This window comes from Myiozetetes cayanensis, unplaced genomic scaffold (genome assembly GCF_022539395.1).
Source record: "Myiozetetes cayanensis isolate MyiCay16 unplaced genomic scaffold, myiCay2020 scf15, whole genome shotgun sequence".
Classification (NCBI taxonomy): domain Eukaryota; kingdom Metazoa; phylum Chordata; class Aves; order Passeriformes; family Tyrannidae; genus Myiozetetes; species Myiozetetes cayanensis.
The window spans coordinates 6,581,856-6,605,820 of NW_026087159.1; the positions used below are offsets into that span (position 1 = coordinate 6,581,856).

The 23,965-nt window shown below is 46.1% G+C and overlaps 1 protein-coding gene and 1 long non-coding RNA gene across 4 annotated transcripts in view; both read left to right on the plus strand.

Annotated features, from left to right (window-relative positions):
• Positions 1 to 739: 739 nt before the first annotated feature.
• LOC126637218 (uncharacterized) lies at positions 740 to 7,628 on the plus strand. Its single transcript, XR_007628274.1, has 3 exons — positions 740 to 846; positions 6,973 to 7,131; positions 7,482 to 7,628. It is a non-coding gene; the product is annotated as an uncharacterized LOC126637218 (long non-coding RNA).
• Positions 7,629 to 14,989: 7,361 nt separating this feature from the next.
• Positions 14,990 to 23,965, plus strand: part of PLS3 (plastin 3) — a 49,837-nt gene continuing 40,861 nt past the window's right edge. Inside the window, exons 1-2 of one of the 3 annotated variants that reach the window (XM_050310249.1) lie at positions 14,990 to 15,088; positions 21,431 to 21,581. The gene's annotated coding sequence lies outside the window, so the exon portion shown is untranslated. Of the gene's footprint in view, positions 15,089 to 21,430; positions 21,582 to 23,965 lie in introns of those variants that run through there. The other 2 variants (XM_050310251.1, XM_050310254.1) reach the window with 2 other exon arrangements.

Below are 23,965 nucleotides of genomic sequence, written 5' to 3' on the forward strand. Positions count from 1 at the left end.
CAAACTGCTCTCCAAAACTCTTAGGAATGGAAGATCCCCCTTAAATCGTTGTTTGCTTCATGCTTTAGCTGTTGGAAAAGTTTTTTTTCAGAACAGGGGGTAAAGTACTGTACACTGAGGTCCAAATACAGGGAACATGCAAAAACACACTACAAAGTCCACAGGCTGGGAGGTGCCCTGGCAGAGAGGAGGGAAGCAAAGGCCATGGGTGTCAATATGTCATGTCCTTCGCCCCTTGTTTCAGCACTGCCCTGGCTGAGGTGTCCCTGACTTTGCAAGTGCTGAGGGGCAAGTCCCAGTTAAACACTCAAATGGTGATTTGGCCTCAAAAGGTATGTCTTGCACCATCCTGCCCTAAAAAACATAGAGGCCAAAACCCTCAGGCTCCCCTGCTCAGCACAATCTTGAGTCACCCCGGCACCAACAGCCTCTGAGGTGCTGAGCCCGTCTTGCTCCATGGCAAGGAGGCTCTGTTTTCCCATCACTGCATCCAGTGCTGGATAGTCCAAAAACCAAGACAGAGGGGGCTTATCAAGTATGAGCCCTTGCCAGATGCAGAGGTTAATGAACTCTGGCACCCACTGCTATTTGCAGTTGGTTGGTTGTACGTTCATAACAAATATGCAATCAGTTCAGTGCGGTCAGGAACCTGTTTGATCACATGCACACCAGGGCACAGGTACAGGCTTGAGCTGTCTCATTCTTCTTAAACTCTTTAATGATTTTCTCCTCTGTTGGATAGACCCTGAGCTGCTGCCCATGAGTAGTTCTCACATCTCCCCTTCACAAAATGAGTGCACAAAGGCATCTGGGGAGAGCCGAAGTTACTCAAGATTTTGACAACAGGTACAGCTGAAAAACATGTTTGTTTCAACATCTTCTTTTTTCCCTTCATTCCACCTGAGGACCTTTGTAACTCTTTGAAAGTCTAATGGAAGATTTTTAAATGCATTTTTTCCATTACAAGTAACTGTAAGTATAAGGGGAGGTAAATACAGGGTTAGGAAACACTGCAATGTTCAGGTTAACAAAATGCTTCTGATTGCTCAAGATTAAATATTTTTCTCCTCCCTGTCTTGCTAACCCAGACCTGTTCTCTTTTTGGTTTGTTTTGACTCTGACTCCTGAGCTGATAAACACTCCTGCCTCTGTGCCTGCTCGAGGGTACAGTAGGTGCACCTTTTGTACATTTTGTGTTTCTCCCCCCAGTGTTCTCATTTGCCTTGAGCTCTTTGAATTTGAAACCTTTATCTCTGCTTTCCAGCACATTTTCTCCCCTACCAGCTGAGAAAAAGCATGTTCAGCACTGTGACCGTGGAGGCAGCCACACTGAGCCCTGAGGGCAAGGGCTGTGGCAAAGCAGGCTCATGGAGCTGCAGGAACCTGAGGAGCCCCTGAGTGCCAGTATCAAGGTTTCACTTACGAGAAAGGAAGGATGCTTACACTTTCCCTTCATGGATTTTTTTTTTTGTTTGTGAAAGAACCAATCTGACCTTATCAGGTCCTCTTGCACATCTCACCTTGGGCAGAGCCAAGGCCACGGACCTGCGATACCCTTCATACCTTTCTTGGAAGTACTCCAGTGGCAGATGGGGTCACAGTTCTGTTATATCATGAATTTTATATCACCAATGTATCTTTATATCACTATATCACTTTATATCTTCTCGGTCAGAGAACATCTGCAATCAGCCTGGCCCCCATCCCCAACCTCCCGCATGCCAGGGCAGCAGGAGAGCAGCTCCAGCTCTCACCCCCAGCTGAGTGGGTTGCTGTTCTTTGCCACTACAGATCAGCTGTCACTTCTGAAAGCATCCTTACTTTGCAAGAGAAATTCTGAGGATTCAGAAGATTTTGAGCTTGGCAAAGTGTTTTGGAGATGTATTGTGGCACAGTAAGATTCCTTACTTTGTGGTTCCTTTGCTTTCTGCACTTTGGTGGATTCCTGACACTGCTCAGTTTAGGATGGGTTTTTATCACACACTTAAAGCCTGCCTCCATCTCATTAGGGACAGCCAAAAGCGGCAATATAAAGATACAGACCAGCAGGCTGATGTGTGGAAGCTTCAATGTCTGCATTGATGGCTTGTCTAATTCTCCTTCCTGATCCCTCAGCACATAATATTGCCATCCCTGATCCTTCTGCAAATGCCTGTTTAGGGTACAGAAATGTCAATGTCACAGAAGAGAGTCCTCATTGACAAAACCACAAACATGGGCAGCTCTACAGGAAAGCTGGTGTATTATACGTACACCAGATAACTGCCCTGCCAGGAGAGCGATAGCACAGGCAATAAAATTTAAACAATGGGTGTTTGCCTGGCAGCTTGTGGGCTCACAGAGGGCTGCTGGAGCAAGCAGGGAGCAGCTCGGATCAACTACTTCATGGTCAAGGCCAGAGAAGCAGTAAAGGAGAACCTGGGGAGGATCTGCTGACAGCTGGGATCCTGTTGGGTAGATCTGCATTTGTGGTCCCTTAGACAAAACTGCAGCCTTGAATCTCAACCATCCTGCTAAAACAGGCCATGGACCAACCATGTGTGACTTCTCCCACTGTCTGTTTTCTTCCACACTGAGCACTGTATGAGGAAAAGGAAGGAGAAAGCAGATGTAGGTGCAAGCAGGAGTATGAACTGCCCCCAGCTGAATAAAGGTTTTCATACAGCAAGTGAGGAAATACTACACCCTAGTGTGAATAAATTATGCTTATAATAATAATAATGAGGCTGAAAATCAGTTTTGCACACAAGTGGATGTGCAAGAGTGCTGAGAGAAAGGACCCCCATTCAACAGGTGATTCCATAAGCCACCCTGACTGCCCACATCACAGGCAGCTGCTATATCCAGGACTCAACCAACTCAGGCTGTTGTCTCAACAGTTGTGTCTTCCTAATCCCCCCAGCCACGTGTTAGAGCTCCCTTGGCATGCCCAGCACTGCTGGCAATGGCTGCAGCTCTGCTTGGGCAGAGCAGCTGGGAGTGTGGGGAATGGTGGCCTCCAAGAAGTCTTTATTTTCATGCTGATAAAGATCAAAGTTTTTCTCTCCGGAGTTTCATGGCAGTTCCCACCCGGAAGGAGGTCTCCTTGGGAGCTGAGTGATCTATCACAGGGTGAGGCATCAGCCACACTGATAAGGCAGAGCTACACGTGGCACCAAGGGCAAATCACAAAGGGCATTTTGGGACAGAGGGACTGAGCCCCTGGTGCATCTGTGTCCAGAAAGAAAAGCTCTCATTGAAGGTCATCTGGATCACAGCATATTTGTCACCCAGGGGCTTGTCTTCAGGAAACATGGGTTTTCATTGCCATGGCCTTTCACAGCCCATCACCCTCCTGTATCCCTTGGTGATGTCACTACTGCTTCTGAGAAATCCCACGTGTGGACCAGCACCCACCGTGTTAGATGGCATGTGGGCATTGGACATGGTCATTATCCCAAAACATCTAAATACTCTAAATAATGAGGGAAAGGTGGCAGATAGACACAGCAGTGGATTCAAGGAGGTGACACTGTTCAAGGAGGGTTCAAAATTTTAAAAATCATGCAGAATGTTGCAAGCCTTAACAAAAAAAGTTGTGCTGTGCTGAGAGGAATATCCTGCAGCTGCATGGCATTAGTAAGGGTGGGACTTGATAGCGGAAGCATTAAGAATTCTGTTTTGCTCACTTAGAGATTATTATCATGACAAGAAGAAGATGCCACAGTCTAAAGCTGAGATTTAAACCTGAGGAACTGTGCATGCACCAGAAATTTGGATGTGTGCGAAAAAAACCTTCCTCCCAGCTGGAGATGTAAAACTGTTACAGGATTATTTGAATTGCAGGGCAAAGGGTTTATTTACTATGTTACACACAGCACATCTTCCAGCTCCCAGGTCTGTGAGGCTGGTCCCCAGTGGGGAATTTAGATTCTTTTTCCCAGTTAACAGGGTGGGAAAATAAGGTTTTGGCTGGGAAAACAGAACAGGAAAAGGATAAATTACAGCTGGAGGAAAAACGAATAAATCATTTTGCACTGAGTTGAAGATTTTCAATACTTGCAGTCTCCTTTAAGTGTTTAACTTCTCATTCAAAAAGAAGTGTCAAGCAGTCATGCTTTAAAATATTACATTTGAATCTGTGGTTAGAATTTGTATTCCTCAGGATCTGGGGTGTTTGCTGAGTTTGACCTGACTCCACACTTTGTCATTCAGCAGAGCTGACCTTTTGGGAGAAGTTTACTATTCATCATGCAGCTTACACCCAGCTTTTATGAGAAGGGCTGGTCTGCTGATATTTGTTGCTGTTTAGAATCCAGAGGCAATAGCAGAGCAGTGCAAAAGGGTGAGCCAGGACCTGTGATTCAGTGAAACAGAAACACAATTCTGCAGCTATATTGGGTTTGCATGACAAGATTTTAGTAGCAGGAGGACTACACTGCTGGCTCCTGCAAGAAGTTGCTGGAAGCTTCCCTTATGGCCAAGAGGGCCAATGCCACCCGGCTCCAAGGTGGACTCACTGCTGGCCGAAGCCAAGCCCAACAGTGACAGTGGTAGCACCTCTGGGGTAACGTATTTAAGAAGGAGTAAAAAAAAACTGCAGTGGAACAATAGCAGTGAAGAGGGAGGAATGAGAATATTTGAGACAAACAATTCCAAAGACACCAAGGTCAGCTCATAAGGAGGGGCAGGAGGTGCTCCAGGTGCCGGAGCAGAGACGCTCCTGCAGCCCGTGGTGAAGTCCATGGTGACAGAGCCCCTGCAGCCCATGGAGGTCCACAGCGGAGCAGAGATCCACTTGCAGCCCATGGGGGACCCCACACTGGAGCAGGTGAATATCTGAAGGAGGCTGTGACCCCACAGGAGCCCCCTGCTGAAGCAGGCTCCTGGTAGGACCTGTGGCCCTGTGGAACAGGTTTGCTGGCAGGACTTGTGACCCCACGGGAGACTCACGCTGGAGCAACCTGTTCCTGAAAGACTGCACTCTGTGGGAGGGACTTAGCCTGAGCAGTCTGTGAAGAACTGCAGCCCATGGGCAGGACTCACATTGGAACAGTTCATGGAGAACTGTTTCCCGTGGAAGGGATCCCACACTAAACTAATTTCCCAAGCTGAGTCTGTTTTGCTCTTGATGGTAATTGCTGAGTGATCTCTCCCTGTCCTTATCTCAACCTATGAGCCTTTCTTTATATTTTCTCTCCCCTGTCCAGTTGAGGAGGGGAGTGACAGAACAGCTTTCATGGGCACCTGGCATGTGTCGGCATCCAGCCAGGGTAAACCCACCACAACATCCCAGCTCAGATGAGCCAGTATCGCTTTTTAGAGCAAGTCAGTGAATGTGAGCAGGACCTGTGTGCTCACAGCAGCACCCTCAGTATGGAGGCTCTGCAGTAAAAAAAGAAATCAGGAAGGTGTCCCAGCTGGCAGAGCAAGTCCAGATCAGCAGGACAGCGGGAAGCCAGCCTCACCAGGGAGCTCATCAGGACCTCTCACAGTGTGTGATTTCCTACTCTTTTTAAGGCAGCTCTTCTAATAAAATCTTTTAAGTAATTGCATTAATAAAGACATTGAATCCATGCTGAACACAGGTCTTAACAATCATTTGTAAACAAGGTCAGGTTTTCCAAGCTGCCCTCATGGCTAACCAGCCTGAAATCCATCAGACAGTATTGAAGTCATCACCACCACAAAAAGTATTTTTCAAAAGATAAAGCAAGTATATTAGCAGCTATGTGACAGAGAAAGCTACCTCAGATTTTCTTCCAGTACCAATATGATGGACCATAATCATATAATGATTGGAAAAAAAACTCTTTTCACAGATCAGGAGGGAATATTTAGTGGCTGAAAAATGTTTTTATGTGTTAATGCCTTTGGCAGTGCTTCATTCTCAGATTTCTTATGAGATACATGTGTGAACACAAAAACTAAGTCAATTGTAAAAATATTTGGGACAAAATCAAAACTAAAACCAAATGTTGCTTGCCCTACTTCTAGAAGTGCCTTTTATTCATGGCTGTCACAGCAGTTGAAGTTGGTCTGGATGGAACATAAAAAATGGGAAAAGTAAGTAAAAATAATGCTAAAACAACAACAAAAAAAGGTAAGAAGGGAACAAAACTCTTCACACTGCCAAGATTAAAATGAGATGAGATCTCCATGTGTTACTTTGTCCATCAGAGGAACTCCCTACTCCATCTGGGGCACTTGGTGCTGGTAGCTCTTAACGCTGTTTTGCCTCCATCTGGAGCACAGGCAGTGCTGAGGTTGGCAGGGCTGTAACTGCAGACACCACCCTGGGAGGCAGCTCCGGTGCCTGGGGACATGGAGCTGGGCTGCACACTGGGGACCACATGGCCATCTCTCCTGCAAGTGGGGCCCTTGGAAATGTCTTGGACTATCCACCCCTTAGCTGGATTGTTAATGGGCTCTTCTGCTGGAGTGGTTGCTGGGGCAGGGACCCAAGAGAGGTGCAGTCCTTAAACCTCATGTGATAAAATGCCTGGGGCAGGTGGTCTGGGGAATGTCCTTGGCTTAGCATGGCTGTGAGCAGGGGCCCACAGCACTCTTCTGAGAACCAATTTGCCCTTTCTGTACAGATCAGTGGGGCCAAGGCCCCTCAGGTATCCTCCATGCGTGGGAGTTGAGGGTCTCTCACTGCTCTCATCTGCCACCCTTAAAAGATCTTCAGTGCCCGCTGCAGAAGCAGGAGGATGTGGAGTGCCCTTGCTGGAGGACAACACAGCCTGTATTCTAATTCTGCCTGTTCCCAGCCCACTAGAGAATATTTTTGTTCCACAAGAGTATTATTTTCTTCTGTATTTAAGCCACGTTGCAGCTATGAATTCCCTTCTATCCCGCACGTCCCTATCAGGTCTAACAAAAAGAGCGAGATGGGCTTCTGGGAGGAATTCCTGTCTGAAGCTGATGCTGAGAAACACTTTTTATGAGCTGTTTACTGTCCTTTTTCAGTAAGTGACTTTTTTTTTATAGAGAATGTTGGTCAAAACCTGCAGACTGTTGTGAGGCTGGGATGTGAAATGCCAGGACAGTGTCCAGTTAAAAGTCCTGTGATGAAGACACGTAAGTGCAGAAGATGAGGATTCTGCTCACCCATCTCAATTGGCACAAATGCTCTTCAGTGTCATGAAGGTGAATATCCATGCAAAACACGTTTTGTTATGAATTCAGAAACAATTATATATCCAAATGAATTTTTAACATTTTGCAGCTTCTTCATTGCTGAACCCTCTTCCCTCAGCCAGGATGAGGTACAATCCTGCTCCGGCCAAAGAGGTTTTTCTGGGACACAGAAGCTTTCTGCAAATTCCTTTCACAGACTGTCCCAAGGCTGAACAATCCTTGGAGGCGTTGAAGCACTGTCTGTAGGGCTGGGCTTGCTTTCAGAGCTGATGGCTGCTTCTAGAGAAAGGTTTTACATTTTCTACAGTCCTTGTCATCACAGTAGAGCTGTTGGTTTGTCCTCTTCTCCTCCTGCCTAGGAGACATTAAACATGAGCTACAGACTACTGGCTGAAGAGAAGGCATATGGAAAAGACTTTCTGCACTACTGGAAAAAAGTGTGGTGATGATTCCAGAACGCAGACCAGAGGGAGAATGAGCTGAACTCTTGCCACATGACAGCCAATCATTTTACAACATGGAAATCCATTTTCTTGTTCTCTTTGAATAAAATATGCCTTGCTTTTAAAATGAAGCTTGCAGGAGTTTTGGTGCTGATTACTCATCAAAATACTACTGGGTGTTTAGTGAGTTACCAACCTTCAGCCCAATGCAAAAGCTTCCAACCACATGCTGCAGTGACCCAGCTACCTAATAACCTTGCCTAGAGTCAGGCACCAAGAGAAAAATTAATTTTAACACGTCTAGATCAGCAAAAACTAGAACAGCAAGAGCTAAGCACAGGGAGTACAGTAGTGGGGTCAGGAAGGAGAAAACATTTCTGTCAGCTGGATCCAACACTCCGCATGCTGCTGCCTGGAGGACTAATCCATGCTCCTGTGCCAGGGGGATGGAGCTAAACACCACTTATGGGGCTGGAAATGAGGTTAACCTCATTGTACCCACATCCTGCAGCTGCTCCCTGCACTGTAGCTGCACTCTGCGTGCTGTTTGGGCTTCTGCACAGATGGGAAAGAAGAGGAATCCCAGCATGACCAGCACTAAGAGGTGCTTTCCTGCAAAAAACAGAGGAACAGTAATAGTAGCAGATAAGGCTGAAAGTGCTTTGGAGAGGGTTACTAGTTTGTCTTGTGTCCCACAGCAGGACGACAGGAACCTGAACCACCCTAGACTGATTTTTGTTTGCCCTGTCTCTGCGGTTCCTCATGTTCCTCTTGTCCATTACAAGGAGTTCCTCTGATCTCTGCCCTGTCCCACACACCATTACCACAAAAGCCACATTATTTTCAGGCAGTTCTGTCTTTCCTGCTGTGTCTGCAGCAATAAAGCTTAGGGAATGTGAAACACTGATAGGTAAATGTGGGCTGATGCACCAGCACCAGTCCATGCACTCACTATGTCCTGGGAAGGCTGGCACACACCAGAGCCTCCTGGTTTTGATCAGCAGGATCAGCCCTGCCCCAGCAGTGCTCAGCTACCTGGACATGCAATTCAGGGCAAAGCAGCTTCCTTGGATCTGCTAAGATCAAGGCATCTGGCCTGATCTCTGCTCTGAAGAGGACAGGAGGAGGTAATAAAGCCTTGCAGTTGCTAGACCTGTTAGAGAAACTGCTCCACTGAGTTTCTCCCAGCCACTGCACTGGTTTTCACATCTCCTGGGCCCAACTGGAGCTACATGGGGTGTTTGGTTTGGCAGGCGTGGTGCAGATTGGCCTCAGAGCTGGGAGCAGCCACCCCAAGCCACAGCCTGGGCTGGGAGGCTGGAAAGCGACTTCTGTACCAGGCAGGGTGCAAGGGAGCGAGTGTGTGTCACACAGACAGCCCCACACACGGTCCTGCTGCCTTTCCCACACCCTGCAGCGCCTGTGCAAGCACACACATGGCTGGAGAGAGAGCACTGCTTCTAAGGATAACCTTTATTTCCCTCTTGGTAAATATCCTTATCCAAAATCAGTTTAAGGGAATTCTGTGAGTCTTATCTTGTTCTGCAATTTTCATGCTTTACACAGTCACTAATAGTTCCCTATTTATTAGCACTCCACACATCCACGTCATCTCCCAGGCCCTGGGCTTGCAGGAATGTAGACAGCCCTGCTTGGCTTCCGCTCACCATGGATTTTGGAGCCTCTGGGATGACTGAGTTTTGTAGGAGCTGGAAGAACTTTGTGCCAGCATGAGTAAAAGAGAGAAGGAGGCAAAAGGTAGAGGGGCAAAAAAATAACAAAAATAAAGTTCAGAGAGAATGAGAACAAAATATTCACAAATATATTACAGACTAGAGGGACTAAAAATTTCAAATTACTTAGAATCATAGAATAATTTAGGTTGGAAAAGATCTTTAAGATAATCAAGTCCAACCTTTAACCCAGCACTTCCAAGCCCACCTCTAAACCGTGTCCCTCAGTGCCACATCTACAAGTCTGTAAAACCTCTCCAGGGATGGTGACTCAAGCACTTCCCTGTGTAGCCTGTTCCAGTGCTTGAGAACCCTTTTGGTGAAGATATCAGCAAATGGGGAAATATTAGGAACATTAGAAACAGTGTCCTTGAGCAGCAGGAACACTTCCTCAGTTATCAGGCACAGCCTCTGGCTCTCAGCCTGTAGCAGATGAATATAACTCATTAGCTGCCATGCAGTCTCTGTGCCTCATTTTAACTTGAGCTGAGCCAAAGGAAGGCAGAATGGAGGGAAAAATGAAAGCAAGGCCATCGCTGGTGAGCCTGACTGGCATGAAGGTCAGCACTGTGCATACAAGGCTCCTCCTTGGAGGCCCTGTACACTTCCCAGTTTATCCCATGCCAAGCTTTCTATACCGTGCAGAGTTGCCTGTGTCAGCAGCTATTCTGCTTCCTGCCTCCAGTCTTTTCCCAATGACAAACCAACTGCATAAAGTATTGATCCAGCCCTATCTTGCCAAACCACCAGGCTTTTCCCACTTCAAACCCTTCCAGGGTAACTTTGTCCAGCTCTGAGCAGGTTGGCAGGATTCAGTAATAAGAAGCTGCATGCAGAACGTCAAGCTGTGGCAATAACCAGGTTACTGCACGCCAAAGTGTCAGCCCAGATAAATGACCAAAATGACTCACTGTCAGCTACATGGCCAGTGACTGTATTTTCCACAGTTTGCAGCTAACTCAGCTTGGTTTTCTGCCCAAAACTACCTACATCTGACTTCCTGCTCTCTGGAAATATTATTTTCTTTGTAAACAGTTGTTTCTACCTTATCTAGGAGAGAGGTAATGTGGATTTAGTAGCTTCTCAGGGCCTGGCCTTGATGGGTTGATAAATTAAGAGAAGACACAAAAGCACCTTCCCATTGCAGCGTTTTTTTTTCCTTTGGTCCACAGTGATGAAGGAGGGAAGTTCATCCCGTTGATATGAACTGCAAATAAAGTCACCCACTCTCTTTTGAGCTTCAAAGGTCAATGAGTTCTCTGTAAGCTCGACCCATAAAGCCCCCCTGTAATTAAGGGTTGTACAAAGACATTACTTTAGTATCTCTGACTTACCAGTCCTGGGTTGGAACTGAAGAGCTCTCCTTATGCTGCATGGGTGATCCCTGAAAACCTCCCCTTGGCAGGAAAGAACACAATTTTAAAATAAGATGTATAATGCAGGATAGGGACAGCACGAAACCCTGGGCAACTCCTTCGACAAAGCATGAGGACATTAAACAGGAGGCACTGGTGGTTTCATAACACAGTCCAGAGCCCCACAAGCTGATCTGTTACCTGGCAGCTGGGACAGTGAGAGGGAAGGCAGCTGCCAGGCAACCTGCCCACAGCCTGGCAGGCTGATAGCTTCGGTGGGTAATCTGCATTCACATGGGGAGTCTCACAGACCTCTTCAGACTTTGAATACAGATTCCTTGCACTGGACAAACTTGCTGGATAAATTTACTGGTATTTATTTCCCCAAAGTTGTTTTTAAGTAAAGAAGTGCCCAGAATTATTTGAGTAAATGTTTCTAGCAGGAGGTAAATTCAATTTGCTGGAGTTCAAAATATTATGCAGATTCCCATCTGCTTTTGTGCAATGGAAAAAAAAATAGTTCCAGATTATTAATCTATTCACAGTGCCACTCAGTTGTTCTTTTTGATTGATGACAAGTGTTTTTGACATTAATATCCTGGTTCTTAGATTCTGTTAATGTTGTGGGTAAGTATTTGCAGAAAACAAAACAAAAGTCTAGTTGAGAACAGATGCCCTAATTCTAATGGAAGAATTTCACACCAACTCCTTAAAGCCCTCATCTGAACCCATATGAACTCTTCCAGTATGTTTTGCAGTTTCTCTTTCTCCTTGGAATACTGTGCATTAGAGACACAAGTTTTTAATTGCCCTGTCAGGCTTTCTCTCCTTCTTTCTGGTTGTCACCACCCCTAACTTATGGTCTATGATGATCTTGATCTTATAGCACCTATCTTATCCACAGGATATCAGCATATATTGTTCAATAACTCAGCCAGAAGCAATTATGGAACTTTTATACCATGGAAGAGCAGTACAGATGTATTGCTAAGCTGCCAGATAAGAAGCTTATATTTAAACAGACAATAAAAGTTCATTTTACTTCTCTAGGCACAGAGTCACACTAACATTAACCTGGCAGTGGCAAAGTCTATTAAGGGCCTGTCCAGATTCCACTGGAGTCAGTGGCAAAGTCATACTGGATGCAGGGCCAGCTCTTACTCTGCCTAGTGATATCTATTGCAATAAACTGCATTTATGGGAATCCATTTCCTTAAAGTTAAAAATATTCAACACAAAAATCCAGCAGGCAGTCCTTCCATTGTGGATCTATAGCCAGCATTTTCTAACACCTGCTAAATTCATCATATTCTGCTAAAGAAGAGAATTAAGGAAACATTGTTTAAACTAATCTTCAAAAATATGGCCTATTACTTTCCTACTAAGTTCCTATATCCCAGTAGTTTGTGAAGTTGGCATCTTCTATTTGCATATTTTCTACAATAATATTTCACTATAACTTCATTTAAAAGTCATATTAAATTAAACTAGTCATGTTATAATTCGGGTTGGAAATACCTCTTGCCGGTCTGGCACTAACCTCTCTGTTCAAGCACGGCATTATGTGGAAAGTCACTCTGTGCAAAGAGTGCTCTTTGCCATTTTCTAAATATGACTCTTTTTGAAAGGGTTTTAAAAATTTCCCAAATGTAATTTCAGGCATTGGTCAATACTGATATTCCAGATCCACCCTGTGCTTCAGTCTTTGTTTAGAATCTTTGTGGGACTTTCCATAAAGGTACTGGTCTTCCCCTGCAACCTTTGCCAAAATTTCACCTTTTCTTTCCCATTACATCACCTGTGGATGCAGTGAAATAAGAACTGAACTGCCTCCTGTCCTGAAAAACTCTGTCCACTCCTTCCCAAAGCCGTAATTGCTGAGCCTTGTGTTGATGATTATTGAAAAAAGGAAACCGGTGTTTGTGTTAGTGTTTTTAAACATAAATAATCACCTAAGAACATGCAGTTGTGTGTTTTCTCAAAGAAGGTGTTTGCTACTTATATGTAAATAAATGTCCATATTTTGACATTTCACTCAGAATACAGTAATTACATTGAGCACATAATAAAAATCTTAAACTGAGCTTGATGGTTATATCAGGGTGCTAAGTGGTGGTTGTGGTTGGATAAAGGGATGTGTCTACTATAGTTCAACTTTCTTTGTGCATGAAGACGTGGGGAAATCCTAATAAAGAGGCAACTGGTAAATGTTCAATATGTTTAATACTTTGCTGCCTCATTTGGAGAACAAAGAGTTGCCTGTTTCATACTACTGGTTTGGACAAAGGCAGGGCATGGAAACGTGTAATCTGCATTTTCTGAATAGTCAAGATACACAAAGATGATTTCATGTCTCTAACTCTTTTATGTTGGCATCCTAGTAAAATGGGAAAAAAGTAATCTAAAGTTTTGATGGTGTGTTTTGGTTTTTTTCCCCCCCTAAAATCCAGAATCAGAAATATTCACAGTTCTGTTGTGTTTCTAATGTGATGTGAAGGATTGGTCTAATCTAGACACAGGGCTACCACCCTAGAGTGTAAAATTGAACTAATCTTTTAAATAAGTCTAAAATTACTACTCCTATCTCTGAGAGCTGGTCTAATAAACTAATGAATATGTAAGAGTTTCTGACACCCAATGAGAAATCCAACAGTATAAAAAGAATGAAAGGATCAAGGGAAGAGAGTCTAATTCTTCTCAGGAAGCTGCTCTTGCTAATGTGATGAGGAAACTCCTGCTGTGAACTGTGTCACTTCCATCATGTGGGACCACTTTGTGAGACCTTGTTATTTTGTAGCTGTGGAAAATAACTGAAAAATGAATTTTCCTGGCAGTTTTGACAACAAAATATGTTTTACTTTATGTTATAATGATCGGACTGACAGTCTTCCTGTAAATAATTCATACAAAACCTCATAACGTGTGACTATGCAATTCAGGTCCAGAAATGTTCACCTGTAACAGTGGCAACATAGGGACTAAGTACTCATTGCAATGAATTTCACTGGGCAGTTCTAGTTAAATATGCCTTATATTTACTTAATTTTTAAAGAAGAGAAAGAATGATGTCATGTTGGTGTGCACCTTATCTATTAATAGTCTGTTAGGTAACTGTTGCCTTTTGGCAAGTTTAATTTTTCTGACAGTGGTGAAAAATAGTTAAACATCAAAAAATGGGACATGTGCTATTATGTTATACAAGAGCTAGCACCTTACATTAGTGTTCCTGTTTTTTCTCTGAATGTATTACTTTGTGCTGTTCTCACCTCCAGGCATGGGAATGTCTGATCTTTCTGGCCTGAAAAGGGTCTTGTGTGCCTGAATGCTTTTCTCCTAAAACCAGAAGATATTAATACTTGTCCTGGTGGAAGTGCTAGTGTCAGGCCAAGAGTGTGAGGTTTCTCATTTGGGGAAATGGCTTCCCCCTTTTCTGGCCCAGCTTTGCAGTGCAACTCTGCCCCCATCTCCTTCTCCTTGTTCACCTCCTTCTTCCCACAGCAAGTGTTTGCTTTTTCTTTCTCAGTTCAAGGCCTCTTTTGAATTAACTTCTGTTCTCCACCACTTTTACGCAAAAGCGTCCCTAAGGCCCTTGATTTTCTGAACCCTTCTAGCGATTTTCAGCGTGAATGTCTGTGTGCAAATGTAGAAATTAGGACAGTTATGAGGTCACGTATCCCAAATCGGACAGCTAGAGGCTGGATGGGGAAAGGCCATTGCAACACTCCCTGCCCAGGAGCACAGAGTACAGGATGCAAGGGCCAGTCACTCGGACTCCCACATGCTCCTTGTGGGAGCCAGGCCCCGAGCCAGCCCCTGGCTCTGCTGTGTGAGGAGCTCCTTGCTCGATGCCCACCAGCATCAGCTTCTCCTGGGCATCCTCAACCCCACCCCGAGGGGAGGGGAGTTTGCAAAGGGAGCCCAGAGCTCCTCTGTCTGTGTAGCAGAGCTGGGGGAGCCAGAGTTGCCTGTGCATGGGAGACAGGACAGTCTTGCGTAGGAGAAGGGATGCAGGCACAGGAGGAGGAAGGGATGCTTGTAGATAGAAGGGATGCTTACTTGGAGGAGAGTTGTACATGGGAAGAACAAGGGATGGTTGTGGGGCAGGAGGGATGTATGCACGGGAGGTGGGATGCACGCAGGGCAGGAGAAGGGAGGGATGCACGCAGGACACGAGGGATGCAGGCAGGGTAGGCAGGGGAAGGCAGGGCAGAGCAGCCCGGCGGCGGCGGCGGGGATGGGGGCACGCCCTGGCTGGGTCCGCAGCTCCTCCCTCGCCCTGAGTGACTCCGCGCTCGCCCACTCGCAGCGCGGGGACAATGTGATGTGCAGGCGTGCGGCCCAATCCGGCCGGGGCGGCGGGGCTGGGGCGCGCTGAGCGCGGGCAGCAGGGCTGGACTGGCACGGCGGGACGGCTCGGAACGGCACGGAGCGAGCGGTGAGTGCTCTCGGGGCTCTTCCAGCGCGGCCACAACTTGGGGAAAGTTTGCCGGCGCTCGCCCCGCCGCCTGGACGTGCCGCCCGCCGGCGCGGAGCATCCCGGCCACGGCGGCGGTGGGAGCGGAGGAGGCACCCACTGGCCCGGGGGCTCCGCGGGGCCCGGCCCGGCCCTCGCTGCCGCCCGGCTCCGCTCCCGACCAGGCGTGTCCCCGGCGGGGTCCCGGGACAGCGGGGCGGGCGCAGAGCCCGGGAGTGTCGGTGCCCGCCGGGACGCAGAGGACGTGTCCGCCGGGCGCGCTCCTGCCGCCGCTTCCAGCCTCCCCGCGGCGATGAAAAGGCACTTGTCTGATTCATCCCCCTAGAAAAGTTCACCCCCGGGCTGAGCCGGGGCGGGCCGAGGGCGGGAGATGCTCTGCCCGCGGCCGAGCCGCGGCTCCGCGCTGGGATGGAGCCCTGGCTCCCGCAAACTTGGGGCTTTGTGCGAGCTGGGGGAAAGCAGAGCCCGACCGAGGGGCGGGGAGGTGCCGCTTCCCGCTGCGGGTTCCCGCAGGGCTGCGCTGAAAAGGGGTTCGGTTTGCGTTTAACTTTTATCTTTTGTTCAGGATAGTATTCCCAAAGCAGAAAAAGTGAGGAAATGGGGGCGACTTTTCCTCTAATAGAAGCAGGGTGAAATAAATTGACCTCATGGGACAGCTGTATGAGTTTATTTTTATGCATCTCTAATTTGGACTGGGAGAGGAAGTGTCACCCTGCTCCCCCTAACAATGGCTTCTTGTTGGGAGCCTGAGGAGGGGAAGAGGAAGGGAAGAGCATGGAATTTTTCAGGAGGTAAAACTTCAGACTTTCGTTTGCTTAGGAAAGGCTGGGACACCCTGACGCTGGCTGTAACTATTCTAACGGATAGTATCAAATCCCAGTGCTCGCAGAGGCAACAAACTCTGCAGTCATGACTATGCCACAGTGTTAAGTTTTTATCTAAGCAGCTCTGAGACATGTGCGTGGGAACCGACGTCCTTGGGACAGCTTGCATGTGTCTGTAAGAGCATCTGTACCTTCAAGAAGGGCATCCCTTGTACACATAGATGTCTATTCAGGAGAGCTGCTGGTATAGCTCCGAGCAAATGCCATCAAATCAGCCTCCGAGGTTGTTATTGCTGTTACACAATTCCCGTGGAATGTGAGAGCTGGGCTTCCTGTTTTTGGTCAATCTGTAGAAGAGACTATAAAAGATAATAGATATCTCAGATAAATTGCTTTTGCATGAAAACTCGGAGCCATTGTTCCACCAGTAACACTTGTGACTTCTCCAGTGGGCCTGGTAATCCGAGAAACTCCTTAATGCTGGGAGACTTGCTCAGAGTAACTTTAAAGACAACAGCTGGAACCTGGATATAAAGAGGGAATAGTTACCAAGATCAACATGTGTTAGTGCTGTGCATAATGATGTATAGAAATTCAATCTGTTTTGAAAAGAAATCTTGTGCTGAGGAGCTGCTGGTAGCTTGTAAGTGGAGAGCAGTGATTCAGGGGGATTAGTGGACACAAGGCAAGTCCCCTGGGTGCAATACTCTGAAGCTGATTTTTGCCCTGGGGGTGTTTGATGGTCTTATGTGTGGGGTGTGTGCTCGCGGAGACTTTAAATTCCAAATCTGCTGTTCTGCATCTGAATAATTTTTAAAAAAGTTATAAAATAATTTGCTAAGAGAAGTATTTTTGAAACTCTACTGTTATCACAGCCTGTTAATCTTGCCAAAGGTTTAACAATTTGAGGATGTAGCTTGGTTGTAACCAAGCTCCTTTGAAGGAATTTTCTGCTTGTGAAAGATGAATTACTCATTCTTTGTCTGAGTTAAGAGATTGTAATGTGATTATTAAACTCAGTTATTCAGTGCTAGATATAAAGAATTATGTTTAACTGGGGTCTTTGTTCTCTTATCAAAGTTAATCTGATTAAGTTTCCCCTCCTATAAAATAGGCAAACATCTCCCCAGATTAAAGAATGCCCAAAACTCCAGAAACCTATTTACTAGTTTTTGCTAGATTAGCTTCCCAGTGGACAGGGCTCTGGGAACTGATGACTTCATTAGGTATTTGGCTGATGGATGCTTGGAATTGCGATAAATGCAGAGGAACCCCTTCCCCTGGGGCTCCCTTACTGACTTCTCTGTTCCGGGTTTCAATTGTTGTGAGATTAAGGTGGTGAGTGAAGGAGTTGCAGCCTTGTTAAATGGGTTTGCTGCTGAATCCACTCATGCGGGATCTTCTAGTAACTCTTTCCTGTGTTTACTTGGCTTTCTGGTGCAGCTTTGGAGAAGCAGAAAGACAACAGTTTTGACTTGAAGGAAGCAAGGGAAAATGCTGCTGAGTGATTGGTCGGGAAGGATGTTAGGGGCCTTAATTCAGTAGTTGTGCTGAAGCAGCTGCTGGTGATTTAAGTGATCTATGTGCCTTGTGAATAACTTTATAGGTAAACTGCATGTCTTTTGTGTAGTAAAACTGCAAGTGCTCCGCTTGGAGCATCAGCAGAGGAGTTGCATTTTTTCAGTGTCTGTAGTGTAATGCGTCAGGAGCGTGAAATGCTTCTCTTTTAAGTGATTGGCAGTGAGTTTGGGGAGGGTGTGCCCATCACGGATACTGTAATCGATTTCCTTATCCAAGTAGATGGTGTGATCAGTGGCTCATTTAGCACCTGAGGTTGTCTTGGTGGTGATATTTAAGGTGGTGTTAATTTGTTTGGTGACGTGTCCCAACACACAGATAGTGTTCTTGGTAATCTATTTTACGTAGTATTAAATAATAGGTGGTGAAACACAAAGGGGCTGTGTTTTCAGCAGAGCCCAAGGCCAAGTAAGTTCTGCTTTATGTCAGAATTTTCAGTGTGGTATTTTTCTTCTTTGTGGGTGGGGTTTGTTTGTTAGTTTGTTTTTAAGTTACAATGTTTTGCATCTTTTCACTTCATTAAGTGCTGAGAGGTGTGGACCAGCATCCTCCCTCTTTAGATACAGGCCTGTTAGCTTCATTTTTCTTGCACGTGAACTGCCTGTGGCAGAGGAGATGATGGAAAAGCAGCATCAACCCTGCTTGCGTTATTCCAGCACAGGTTTTGTACAGATCCATCGGTGCCCTACAAAGCACAGCCCCAGCTCTCTAATGGTGTTCACAAGGGCAGCTCTTGACCTGTCACGCTGGGAGGCAGGTTAACCCTGTGCAGGGACGTGGGGGTGTTTCTGATTGTGAAGAGAGTGGAACGGAAATGTGAGGATGGAAGGAGGGAGACGCCACTGCTACAGTGTTGCTTTGCGTTTTGCTGAGGGTTGGACAGGGAAATTTCGTGCAGCTACAACTTGGTTTTTTCTGTGCTACGTTGTAGCAATGTACAGCAATAGAAACACGGTTTAAATCGTGGGTTTGTTCAGGCTTTGACTATTACCTTTGCTCCGTGTATATTAAAGCAGTAATTAAGCATAAAAAAGCAAATTCTCATCTCTTGGGGCCAGCTGTTTAAACATGACTGTCAAGCTATCAAGTTGCATGGTGCAATAACAGATATTAATTTTTAACTTACTAGTTACTACTGAGAAGTTCCTTGCAAATAGCCACAATATTATGTGTTGATATTTATTAACTAATTGCTGACCATTGCATACTCAGCACTTTTCGAAGTAAATACCAGTGTGCATAATTAATCTGTGTATCTTTTTGGACATTGAGCTCGTGGAGTAATTATAATTGTTAATTACATCGAAAAAACCAAACATGAATCCAGAAACTCCTATCACCAGATGTGTGAAAAGTAGAATTAAATACTGAATTAAAAAAGTTTACCAAACAACCTTAATGTGTATGCAGAGCAAAACATTTCTGAATATCTTTTCTTTTCGAGCATATTGCAAAACTGAGACCAGCTCTTTTAATGAGGGTGATGCAAGGCTGAATTAAATCAGTATTTGTTGGGTTACTGCAATGAATGTCACAAGATCACCTATCCCCGGTCCCCAGACCCCTTGATAGGCATCTGTTGACATCTTTGCACCTACATTCCTGTTCGTATTTTGGGAATTGGTTTATTGCACAAGCAGCAGTGGTTGTGTTTGTGGCAGAGGTCTGCCTGAGCACTGCTGGTAGGGGAGGGCATAAAAAGGACCGTTTCCCCTCTGATCATCCCAGGGACTTGCTCAGGCTCTAATGCAGAATAATCTATTCCTGCTTGCACTATTAAAGCCCTTTCCAGCTCGGAGGTACGTGCTACTCTTGTTACTGGTAGATGAGTAGGTGGGAAGTGTGAGAAGTGAAGGCAGTTGGGTGATGGTCCAACATCTGGGCTCTGGGTGCTGTGGCTGGGAGAAATGATGCTAACTGTCCATCCTGGAGGTCCTGTGAGCTGCAGCAGCTGACAGTGAGTGGACAACTGTAATCACTTTCAACCATGTGACTGCTGGTCATGAATGAACTACTGTTGTGTCCCCTGCTCCATACACAGGGGTTTGGGTGTACTGTCTCTCTTGGATTTACTGAATGGCAGGGAACTAAAAATAGGTATCTCTGCATGGTCTGTGCTGGGAGTGGGTATGGGGTGAGTGGTGCTTAGACACAGAAACATTTAGTACAGCTTCAGTCTTAGCAGCTGCCTACTTTGTGCTCTTCAGTGCTGAAGTTGTAGGTGCTGGGTTGGTCTTTTCTGTCCATCCTTGCTAGTGTTTCCTGCCCTGGATGTTCTTCCTGCCTCTAGGTCAGGTTTCTCGGAAGTGGAGACTTGGATAACACCTCTCCATCACATGCTGTGAGATTCAACTGGAGCACTGCAGCACAGTCTGCGAGAAGTCTCCTGGTTTGTGCACGTTTCTCAAGGGAAGGGCTGGGTTAGATGTAGATTTCCTCGGTTTTACCTGGATGGTTTTGCTCACAGGTGCCATCAGCACGAATACAGGGAATTCCAGCTGTCAGAAATCCTCCTGCCTTGTCTTGCTGTGCTGCAGCCCCCAGCCCACCCCATCTCCTTTGGCACATGGCACCAGTAACCTGGGGTGGGTGTGCTGCAGCACTGGGGATGTGCTGCATGGGGAGAGTGACGGAGGCCCACCCTTTTCACTGATGATCAAGGAGATGATTTGATTACAGCTGAAAAATGGGACTTGTGTGTTGGTGGCTGCAGAGCCCAACATGGGCAGCAGGTGCTGTGTTTGAGGTTTTGGGTATTTGGTTCCTGTGTGATTTGCCAGCCATGTAAAGAGCAACTGGTCTCCTCGTACAAGCTGAGCAAGAAAATGGGGTTAATCAGTGGAGCCGGAAGACAGAAGTGTCCACCTAATAGGGCTGGAGAGTGGGGTGGGAGGAGAGGACATGCCCATCTGCACTCTATTCCCACACAGGTGGTGGTGTTGGAGGTAATAGAACTCTTCCCCATGATGGGTATGTCTGATGTCAGTGCTGCTGACCAACAGCTGCCCTGACAGCAGGACTCCTGTTTGGCCTGGTCCACCCTCTCCCAGCAGCTCTGTTCCCATCAGGGGTGTGGACCTCCCTGGACAGGGTGCTGAGCTGCAGTGGCCAGCCAGGCCAGACCACTCAGTCACTGTGGCATCTGCTGGTCTCTCAGGAATCTATAGTCTGTTGGCTTTTTTTGGTAATAGATTACAAATGCCAAGAATGATAAGCAAGTCCTGTCTGGCCTGCTTGGAAGAATTATATCACATGTGCTCCTCTAACAGCTAGGGTTTCACATCTGGGTTTTGTGGGTTAATGCCTGGGCTACTCAAAGCTGGTTTTGTCACTGGGTTGTGAATGGTATGATGATGAAGAGGGAGCTTCCCAGTCCACAGGAGAGTTGCTATCAGCAGAGATGGAGCTATTGACAGTTATTCTTTCCCTTTTGTTTGTTTTGCTAGTTGATTCCTGTTAGTTTATCTCCACCTTTCAGCATCTGTGAGCCGTGAGGCTGACCACTGTCCATGGAAATGCAGCATCCTTGGCAGGTGGGCTTGCCTTAGGCCCCCTTCCTTGTGTCCCCCTGTGCTGGTTGGTCCATACTGACACCCTGTGCTGTGGGGCAATGTGCACGTTCCTGGGGGTGAATTGGCTCTTCCTGCAACATCCAGACTGTTCCCAAGGGCTGTGGTGGCCTGTGTATTACTAGCATTTGGGAGTCAGTATGGAAGAAATAAAATAATTGTTGATTTGACATGCATCTGAGGATGTGGGGAGCTGGACAACTGTCTGAAATGGGAAGCTCTGGTTAGGACTGCTGCTCATGTCAATCCATATGGGCCATATGCTTCTAACCAGTCTCCTTGTCTCATTTCCTTCTCTGAAATGCTTACAGCTGTTTTTCCTGCCTCTTCAGTAGGTTTTTTGTTCCTGTAAAAAGAGTGACGGCTCACAGATGCTGCTGGAAGTCCCCACTGCATAGCTAGGAAGAGAGACTACTACTGTGATCTTCAAGGGAAGATAAAGTGTAGTGTCTCTGCAGGAGGCCTGATTACTGCTGTTTTGAAGTAAGCTTTTTTGGTTTTTTTCTTTTTAAAGCTGAAAATAGATTTCACTGTCTCATTCACTGTTTCCTCATCACATACTGCCCTTAGTGATGGAAGTGAGAGCAGGTAGTTGATGAGGTCACTTTTATAGGTAGAACAAGGAAGGACAAAGTGATATTGGCAGTGATCATATGTGTTGAGGTGTTCGACATTCAGTCTTGCTACTGTGCATATAAAACCTGGGTTAAACTTCAGTGTTGCTTAGATGTTGGCTTTTTCTCTAAAGAAGTCTGTGACTGAGTTATTAACAGTGTTGAGGTTCATTGTTACTGGTCCTCCAGTTATCCCAATGTACCATCTCTTGCGTTCTGCCCTTTTTGCATTCTACCCAGAGAAGTAATTGCAGATCTCTGTAGTTGGGTTAATGATCCAGCCCTGGTCAGGTGAAGGAGCTCTAGGGATGCTGATGCCTATGCAAGTGTTTCACGGTTTATGGATGGATGGGAAAGGGCTATGAGAGAAGCTCTCTGTACTCACTTTTAGGCAAATGACCTGTGTACTTCAAGGAAGGTGGGCTTAATGTGGCAAAGTAAATGGCTGTGTTGAGTTGGCTTGAATGCCAAGTTAGGACAGTGCCTGTAACAAATAAAACCTAGTTGTGTGTTTATGTCTGAAGTCTATGTGATCTTGGGTTCGTTTAGGTGCTGAGAGTACAAAAAATCTCTGCTTTTAATGGGTCAGTTTCCTGTTGACCATAAACCTAAATAAACAAAACTTATTTTCCAATCCTCTGATATGACGTTTTTGCAGTCCCAACTACACAAAACAACAAGGCATCCCAAGAGTTGTTTCATTGGTATCTGAGATAGGAAACCTTGTATAAGATCCCTGTGTTGTGTCCATGGCTGGTGACCATTTTCTTGCCTCATTCTTCCAAGGCTCTCATTACTGTGCAAGGAGCCATGGATTGGCTTTTTCTTCTGCACAAAATATAGTGGGGCTGTACTCTCCTCAGCCCATGTTGTAAATTATACTTTATAATCTGCTGTAGGAAATGGAAAAGAAAGTAATTCTGATTTGTGTCCTTTTAGAGCCCTGTTCTTTAGACCAAAATACACAGGATAAGTCTGGCCCTTCCCTCTATTCACTTTTCATAGCCTCCTTTGTTTTTAATTTATATATCTTTTTTATTCTAAATTCCTCCCATCCCCAAAATAGAACAGACATCAGCCTGCAAGCAGAGATTGCCAGGCACTGGTCTTGTGGATTATAGTGGCTTTTTGGCCTGGTTGGAGACTGAGCCGCACCCTACGTAGGCTTGAATTAAAAATAGTCTTCCTTTTCATCAGACAGAAAACTGTGCACAACACAATCTATGTCTTGGTTTCTGGGATATTGGCAGCCAAGGGAAACCCTTCAGCTATAAAATACCTCAGAAAATCTGTTTGCTGTTAATTCATCCAAAAGTGCAAAGGTGACTGGTGTCGGGAAGGTGTAGAGCCAGGTGTCTGACTGCCAGCCACGTTGTTATTGTAGATGTTGAGTAAAGTTTTAGCCATGCTTCTTGAAGGACCTGAAAGAGTTGAAAACTGTAGACTACAGCCGATACATTAGGCTGCCACTTTAATAATGTCTCATCTTAAGTGGTCAGATGGAAGTCCAGTGGCCAGGAGACTGCTCCTGCCCCACAATCTCCAGCTCAATCCTGTCTGTCCAGACCTGAGCTGCACACTCCTTCCTCCTCTTATAAAACAGGAAAAAACCATCAAGGGCAAGAGGTTGACCAGTATCTGGTGTGGTGAACTCACTCTCCCACTGCCTATTGGAAAAGTTAAGCCTCAAACCCAAGCTTCTCAGGCACATCTGAGTGGTTGGCCGTGGGATAGCAGAGGGAAGATCCAAGTGTCTCCTTGCCCTGGGCATCTGCTCTCTACCTCGTGAGCCTCAACTGTTGACTTCTTGTGTGGTTTGTTTTCCACTGTCCTTGACCATGCTTGGTGAGGGCAGTGATTTGTTTTACAGGGTAGTAACAAACACCAGCCTCTTGCAGGCCCCTGCCCGCTCCGCAGGGGAAGGCAGGATGCGGCTGATCCGGGATGTGGAAGCGGGCGGTGCTGCCTAGCAATTCCTCCAGCTTAACCATAAGCCTTTATGGTTGTTTAGGGCAGGGGTGGGAGTAAATGAGCAGGGGAGTGTGATGGGAGGAGGGCAGGGAGACTCTGCCCATTGCCTGTTCACGGCTGTTTATGACTAGTGTGCTCTGTGGGCCTGGTTTACATGACCTTGTCGATCAAAGGTCTCTCTGTAATGAGAGAAAACGCTTTTTTCTTTTCAGTTTTTGTAGACTCTGCCTTGGCCTGTTCTGTTTCTTGTTCTTTTATTCTAGACTAGATAGATTGTAAAAA